Source organism: Schistocerca americana, chromosome 1, assembly GCF_021461395.2.
Source record: "Schistocerca americana isolate TAMUIC-IGC-003095 chromosome 1, iqSchAmer2.1, whole genome shotgun sequence".
Taxonomy (NCBI): Eukaryota; Metazoa; Arthropoda; class Insecta; order Orthoptera; family Acrididae; genus Schistocerca; species Schistocerca americana.
The window spans coordinates 1140840648-1140849447 of NC_060119.1; the positions used below are offsets into that span (position 1 = coordinate 1140840648).

The 8800-nt window shown below is 41.3% G+C and overlaps 1 non-coding gene across 1 annotated transcript; it reads right to left on the reverse strand.

Moving 5' to 3' along the window:
- Nucleotides 1–5409: 5409 nt before the first annotated feature.
- Nucleotides 5410–5483, reverse strand: Trnas-cga. Its single transcript has one exon. It is a non-coding gene; the product is annotated as a tRNA-Ser (tRNA).
- Between the last annotated feature and the right edge of the window lie 3317 nt (nt 5484–8800).

An 8800-nucleotide genomic window follows, 5' to 3' on the forward strand; every position in this document is an offset into this window, starting at 1 on the left:
TCGCTACAGCTCTAATGTCAGACGTGTTTCCACAAGTGTAAAATTAACAGAGTTAGGAAGAATGCAGCGAGTAGAAAAATTGGATTGGAAAGGGTTAAGTGACCATTCATTCACTCACTCCCACACATCGTGTTCTGTAAATTTCATCATGAAGCACAGCTATCACAGATGTGTAATGAGTCTAGTCATACATGAATACACAGAAGCAGCCACTGCAGATTAGTTCAGTAGACGTACTAACAACGAATTAAGTAGTGTTAGTCTACACACACTGATAAGTGTGATAAAGTGTCTTAAGTGTACCTGTCTGCTACTTAACCAGACTTCTTTGTGGTAAGTAGCAATCTGTCTTTTCCTACATTGCTGTTAATTACAAGAGTTACTTAGTGCCTATATACTGGCAAAGCCAGTACTACTTTAATATAAACAATAGAATTATGCAGAATTTACCCTAGGTTATGACTTAAGACTTGTGCCATAGGATTAAAAATCACCGAGATACCTCCATAAAATGGCTCAGCTGTGCATCTCACATGATGTGTAGCTGATAGTTAATGAGACGCACAAATGTTTTGATCTAGATCAAGCAGTTCCTCATGAATTTAGTTGTAGCTGGCTCAAAACTCATGGTGCTTACCAACTACATGTAATGCATCAAACAAAAGGTATTAATGACAACTGTAGAAGCATTCATAAAAAAGTCCCATAATTTGAAGCTCTCCTAAAACGTAGTGGTACTCAAATAATACATTGTGCAGGAAGTTGACTGTAACATCGTCTGAGGGAGAAAAAAGTATTACAAGAAACTCCATTTGAATCTATTTTGAACGAGAGTCTGCAGGTAAAATGGTTTGGGCAAAATTAACTATCATGGGAAAGCTGAAACTTTTAATAGGGTCATTCTGATACATTTATTCAGAGAAAAAGCTACACCATATCTGCAGTGATGAGGATTCCTTGCCTAGTATGCTGAAGGTCTCAAGAGAGACTTCACAGATAGCCGCTTCACTCCACACCTACTCCACAAATGGACTTCTCATGCCATATCCTCACACACACTCTAATCCTTCCACCACACCGAAGAATCGGCTTCGAAGGACTACCCCTCATTACCCAATATTGTTGTTGTTGTTGTTGTTGTTGTTGTGGTCTACAGTCCTGAGACTGGTTTGATGCAGCTCTCCATGCTACTCTATCCTGTGCAAGCTTCATCATCTCCCAGTACCTACTGCAACCTACATCTTTCTGAATCTGCTTAGTGTATTCATCTCTTGGTCTCCCTCTAAGATTTTTACCCTCCACTACTAAATTGGTGATCCCTCGATGTCTCAGAACATGTCCTACCAACCGATCCCTTCTTCTAGTAAAGTTGTGCCACAAGTTCCTCTTCTCCCGAATTCTATTCAATACCTCCTCATTAGTTATGTGATCTACCCATCTAATCTTCAGCATTCTTCTGTAGCACCACATTTCAAAAGCTTCTATTCTCTTTTTGTCTAAACTATTTATCGTCCACGTTTCACTTCCATACATGGCTACACTCCATACAAATACTTTCAGAAACGACTTCCTGGCATTTAAATCTATACTCGATGTTAATAAATTTTTCTTCCTCATAAACACTTTCCTTGCCATTGCCAGTCTACATTTTATATCCTCTCTACTTCGACCATCATCAGTTATTTTGCTCCCCAAATAGCAAAACTCCTTTACTACTTTAAGTGTCTCATTTCCTAATCTAATTCCCTCAGCATCACCCGACTTAATTTGACTACATTCCATTATCCTCGTTTTGCTTTTGTTGATGTTCATTTTATACCCTCCTATCAATACACTGTCCATTCTGTTCAACTGCTCTTTCAAGTCCTTTGCTGTCTCTGACAGAATTACAATGTCATCGACGAACCTCAAAGTTTTTATTTCTTCTCCATGGATTTTAATACCTACTCCCAACTTTTCTTTTGTTTCCTTTATTGCTTGCTCAATATACAGATTGAATAACATCGGGGATAGGCTACAACCCTGTCTCACTCCCTTCCCAACCACTGCTTCCCTTTCATACCCCTCGACTCTTATAACTGCCATCTGGTTTCTGTACAAATTGTAAATAGCCTTTCACTCCCTGTATTTTACCCCTGACACCTTTAGAATTTGAAAGAGAGTATTCGAATCAACATTGTCAAAAGCTTTCTCTAAGTCTACAAATGCTAGAAACGTAGGTTTGCCTTTCCTTAATCTTTCTTCTAAGATAAGTCGTAGGGTCAGTATTGCCTCACGTGTTCCAACATTTCTATGGAATCCAAACTGATCTTCTCCGAGGTTGGCTTCTATCAGTTTTTCCATTCGTCTGTAAAGAATTCATGTTAGTATTTTGCAGCTGACTTATTAAACTGATAGTTCGGTAATTTTCACATCTGTCAACACCTGCTTTCTTTGGGATTGGAATTATTATATTCTTCTTGAAGTCTGAGGTTATTTCGCCTGTCTCATACATCTTGCTCACCAGATGGTAGAGTTTTGTCAGGACTGGCTCTCCCAAAGCCGTCAGTAGTTCTAATGTGCTGTTGTCTACTCCCAGGACCTTGTTTCGACTCAGGTCTTTCAGTGCTCTGTCAAACTCTTCACGCAGTATCGTATCTCCCATTTCATCTTCATCTTCATCTACATCCTCTTCCATTTCCATAATATTGTCCTCAAGTACATCACCCTTGTATAGACCCTCTATATACTCCTTCCACCTTGTTTCTTTCCCTTCTTTGCTTAGAAAAGGGTTTCCATCGGAGCTCTTGATATTCATACAAGTGGCTCTCTTCTCTCCAAAGGTCTCTTTAATTTTCCTGTAGGCGGTTTCTATCTCACCCCTAGTGAGACAAGTCTCTACATCCTTACATTTGCCCTCTAGCCATCCCTGCTTAGCCATTTTGCACTTTCTGTCAATCTCATTTTTGAGACGCTTGTATTCCTTTTTGCCTGCTTCATTTACTGCATTTTTATATTTTCTCCTTTCATCAATTAAATTCAGTATTTCTTCTGTTACCCAAGGGTTTCTACTAGCCCTCATCTTTTTACCTATTTGATCCTCTGCTGCCTTCACTATTTCATCCCTCAAAGCTACCCATTCTTCTTCTACTGTATTTCTTTCCCCCATTCCTGTGAATTGTTCCCTTATGCTCTCCCTGAAACTCTGTACAACCCCTGGTTCATTCAGTTTATCCAGGCCCATCTCCTTAAATTCCCACCTTTTTGCAGTTTCTTCAGTTTTAATCTACAGTTCATAACCAATAGATTGTGGTCAGAGTCCACATCTGCCCCTGGAAACGTCTTACAATTTAAAACCTGGTTCCTAAATCTCTGTCTTACCATTATATAATCTATCTGATACCTTTTAGTATCTCCAGGGTTCTTCCATGTATACAACCTTCTTTCACGATTCTTGAACCAATATTAACCTAGAACAAAACAACTCAAACTTATCCTTCACTAGGGTGGAAGTTCAGAAGAATGCGAAATCCCGAAGATTTGCTAAAATTTACAGACGCGCGAAATTTGGCACGGACTTCAACGCGGGATGCCTTTAATAGGTTCCACAACGAAACATTGTCTCGAAATTTGGTAGAAAATCCGAAGAAATTCTGGTTGTATGTAAAGTACACAAGCAGCAAGACGCAGTCAATATCTTCGCTGCGCAGTGCCGATGGTACTGTTACCGACGACTGTGCCGCTTAAGCGGAGTTATTGAACGCAGTTTTCTGAATTCCTTCACCAGGGAAGACGAATGGAATATTCCAGAATTTGAAACATGAACAGCTGCTAGCATGAGTTTCTCAGAAGTAGATACCTTAGGGGTTGCGAAGCAACTCAAATCACTTTATACGGGCAAGTCTTCAGGTCCAGATTGTATACCGATTAGGTTCCTTTCAGATTACGCTGATACAATAGCTCCCTACGCAATCATATACAACCGCTCGCTCACCGATAGATCTGTACCTACTGATTGGAAAATTGCGCAGGTCGCACCAGTGTTTAAGGAGGGTAGTAGGAGTAATCCATCGAACTACAGACCTATATCATTGACGTCGGTTTGCATTAGGGTTTTGGAGCATATACTGTATTCAAACATTATGAATCACCTCGAAGGGAACGATCTATTGATACGTAATCAGCATGGTTTCAGAAAACATTGTTCTTGTGCAACACAGCTAGCTCTTTATTCGCACCAAGTAATGGCCGCTATCGACAGGGGATCTCAAGTTGATTCCGTATTTCTGGAAAGCTTTTGACACCATTCCTCATAAGCGACTTCTAATTAACCTGCGGGCCTATGGGGTATCATCTCAGTTGTGCGACTGGATTCGTGATTTCCTGTCAGGAAGGTCGCAGTTCATTGTAATAGACGGCAAATCATCGAGTAAAACTGAAGTTATATCAGGTGTTCCCCAGGGAAGGGTCCTGGGACCTCTGCTGTTCCTGATCTATATAAATGACTTGGGTGACAATCTGAGTAGTTCTCTTAGGTTGTTCGCAGATGATGCTGTAATTTACCATCTAGTAAAGTCATCCGAAGACCAGTATCAGTTGCAAAGTGATTTAGAAAAGATTGCTGTATGGTGTGGCAGGTGGCAGTTGACGCTAAATAAGGAAAAGTGCGAGGTGATCCACATGAGTTCCAAAAGAAATCCGTTGGAATTCGATTACTCGATAAATAGTACAATTCTCAAGGCTGTCAATTCAACTAAGTACCTGGGTGTTAAAATTACGAACAACTTCAGTTGGAAAGACCACATAGATAATATTGTGGGGAAGGCGAGCCAAAGGTTGCGTTTCATTGGCAGGACACTTAGAAGATGCAACAAGTCCACTAAAGAGACAGCTTACGCTACACTCGTTCGTCCTCTGTTAGAATATTGCTGTGCGGTGTGGGATCCTTACCAGGTGGGATTGACGAAGGACATCGAAAGGGTGCAAAAAAAGGCAGCTCGTTTTGTATTATCACGTAATAGGGGAGAGAGTGTGGCAGATATGATACAAGAGTTGGGATGGAAGTCATTAAAGCAAAGACGTCTTTCGTCGCGGCGAGATCTATTTACGAAATTTCAGTCACCAACTTACTCTTCCGAATGCGAAAATATTTTGTTGAGCCCAACCTACATAGGTAGGAAAGATCATCAAAATAAAATAAGAGAAATCAGAGCTCGAACAGAAAGGTTTAGGTGTTCGTTTTTCCCGCACGCTGTTCGGGAGTGGAATGGTAGAGAGATAGTATGATTGTGGTTCGATGAACTTCCCACCCCTCCTAAAACAGTATTTTATCACCCACCCAATCTAAGCATCATCATGGTTCCAGAATGACATTTTCACTCTGCAGCGGAGTGTGTGCTGATATGAAACTTCCTGGCAGATTGAAACTGTCTGCCAGACCGAGACTCGAACTCGGGACCTTTGCCTTTCGAGGGCAAGTGCTCTACCACTGAGCTACCCAAGCACGACTCACACCCCGTCTTCACAGCTGGCAGAAGTAAAGCTGTGAGGATGGGGTGTGAGTCGTGCTTGGGTAGCTCAGTGGCAAAGGACCCGAGTTCGAGTCTCGATCCAGCACACAGTTTTAATCTGTCAGGAAGTTTCATCATCATGGTTCATCCCTATGCTACTCTCACTCCTAAATCCTTGCCATACGGATCATATCCCTGTGGAAGATCCAGGTACAAGACTTGCCAAATCCACACACCAAGCACTTCCTATTGCGTTGCCATCACAAGCTCAGCCTATACTGTCAGAGGCAGGGCCACCTGTCAAAGCTGGTACCTCATACACCAATTCTTTTGCAATCATTGCACAGTTTTTTTTTGTCAGTATGACAATCAACCCGCAGTCTGCCAGACTAAATGGCCACCGGCAGCCTGCCGCCAAGAACGAAGTTGACCACCCAGAGGCACAACATGCAGCTGAGCACAGCATACTGGATTTCAATGGGTGCTTCATAACCTGGACCATTGGGATCCTTCCCTCCATCACTAGCTTTTCTGAACTACGCAGATGGGAGTTATCCTCGCAACATATCCACTCCATTAACCCACTGTCCCCATACCCACCAATCAAGAATTTTGCCTCCCTCGCAATTCACGTCTCCATGTCATCTTTATCATGCACATCACCCACCAACTCCAGTAACTGTCCATTACATGCTTAGCCCATGTAGCTGCTACTCCCCCCTCCCGCATTCCATAACAGCAAACCTACTTTCCTCTCAGCTGGTAGCTACCAACCTGCAACCCTTCTCTCTCTCTCTCTCTCTCTCCTTATCCCATCTGACACAACCCCCATCCCACACTAGTCCGCCACCAAAATGCTATCATTGTATGCAGTTGTGTATTTATATTATAGCATCTTCTACAAAGGATAAGGCACAGGAAATTTGTTTGCAGACTAGATATTCAGGTTTGCCACAAGTTTCCCCAAGTGAAATTAACTGATATTTCCCTGATTTCCAGACAAGCTTTAGCATTTTTCCCTGACAAATTTTGAGATCTCAAGGGTAAGTTAAGACGTAATTTGACAATCTGTCTTTGCGGCTATGGTACAAAAAACTATACTGCAAATGAGAAAATATCTTTAAAAAAAAGGTTGCAAGCAGATTGCGTTCCCAAATGTGAGTAAAAATCTTAAGTACTAACATCAACATCTTTTTGTAGTTAACTGTTTTTAGATGGAGAAAGCAAGCCAAATGGTTATGTTTCATTTAGACCACTGCTATTATTGAGTTTCAATAAACAAAACACATTTGGCAACAAAAATAAACATTTGCTTGGAAGTTGCAAGACAGATTTAAAATACCTTCACTGATTTCAGACATAACCTCAGAAAAAAAGTAGGCCTCTTGAAAGAAGTGTATAAGGCAGGGAAGAATTGTGTAAACCAACACTGTACGTGACTGTCAATAAAATGATGGTTCTATTATGTTCATTACTGTCGGTTCTTAGCAACTTGTTATATCTATTATTTTTCCAGGTATTGCACGATTTTTCTTTCGAGAAACATATGAATACATAGGGTACAAACTATTAGTGACTGACACAATTTTCTTCTTCTCATCGTCCATACTTTCTAACATATAAACTACTTTTGAAGTGCCAAAATGTACAAGAGGAAATAAAATGTCTATAAAACACCACACTGTACAAGATATCTGTGGTGAGACCGTCACAATTCCTGAAATCCAAAGCCCGTGGTCTCTAGCCTGCTGAGGAGCACCAGAGTCCTGCATCCAAGGATAAACCACGAAAATCCACTGAACTATGTCACACACAAACAGACCTGGCCTCCAGGCAGATCAGTGAGACTAGATCTGATGGGCAGGGCCTGCACATTAGTGGGAACCGAATGGCTTCAGATCGGCAGGCCCGATCCATTACAGATACCCGCAAGAACTGCCTCTGGTTTCAGCCCGTCATTGAAATCCACTCATGTGGCCAGCTATTCGTGAGCCACAGACAGCAGTCGATGAAATGAAACCATGGTGATCAATGAGTGCAACAAATAACTTGTTCAAATACTCTGAGAATCAGTAATAATGAGGATAGCTAGCAAATTACCATAAAGATGATTGCTGTGCCGCACACAGGCATGTAGAAAAAACAATCACACTCTCACAACTAAATTTCCAGCCATAGCTTCTGTCGGAAAATGAGAGCACACACACATCCACACAATCATTCTGAAACAACTCATGCACACATGACCGCTGTCCCCTGCTGCTATGTCTACAATCTCTGAGAATCAGATCCAAACAAACCACTCTTCATACTTCCCTGCCTCTCATCAGCAGCTGCTAAACTAGCAGTGGCAAGTGGTGGCAGCACTGACTGCAAGCTTGGGGGAATGGTAGGAAGGGGAGAAGCAGGAGGAAGAGGGAGTAGGGAAGCGGCACATGTGCCTGCTGCACCCAGCCAGCGACAATGCATGACACCGCATTAAACAAACCATTTCATCTACTGAGACAAAAATTAGGGTCTTTTTTTCCAAATTTCCCTAACGTCTTTGAAAATCCCTGATTTCCAGAACCCGTGGCAACCCTGATATCGAGGGCAGTGCCTGTCTGTGAAGGCCCACAAAGGTATCTGATGCTAGTTTATGCACCAATAAGTTCACTTTCCGATGAGGCAGCAGAGGATGGCTATCAATAGTTGCAGAAAGTGATAAATGAATGCAAACTCCATTACAAGATCATAACAATGGATATTAATTAAAAAACAGAATAAAACTAAAGAATGACTTGTCAGTGTGAAACTCTGGAAACTACATTACTAGTATTTGGTGCGAACATGTTTGTCTTTAACACTTTTTCCAGAAGGAAAGAAATGGAAAATGAATTTGACTAGAACAAAATCAAACTAAAAATTTGAGAGATTTTATTGGGAATTACAAGGAACATGACAGTACTATACAATTTTCAAATTGGAAGTTATGATTTAGTCAAAAGATGGAAAGCAAAATTAAATACAAAGCTAGAAAGACACTGATCCGTCAGGCAAGAAATTTCCATAACTTACATTTCTAGGAATAAGTAACGCATTCGGTATAAATGAACTGAGAGACTGGATTGAAGAGTTTTCAGCAAATGGAGCACGACATGTAATTCTCAAAGAAGAGAAGTCTTTATCCATTAAAGCGCATTCCCCAAGGGAGTGTTATAGATCCACTGCTGTTCACAATATATAAACGACATAGTAGACAACTTCAGAACTTCCATGGGGCTTTTCGTGACACCTTGTCTAGGGAGTGGCAATTGACCCTCAACATAAAC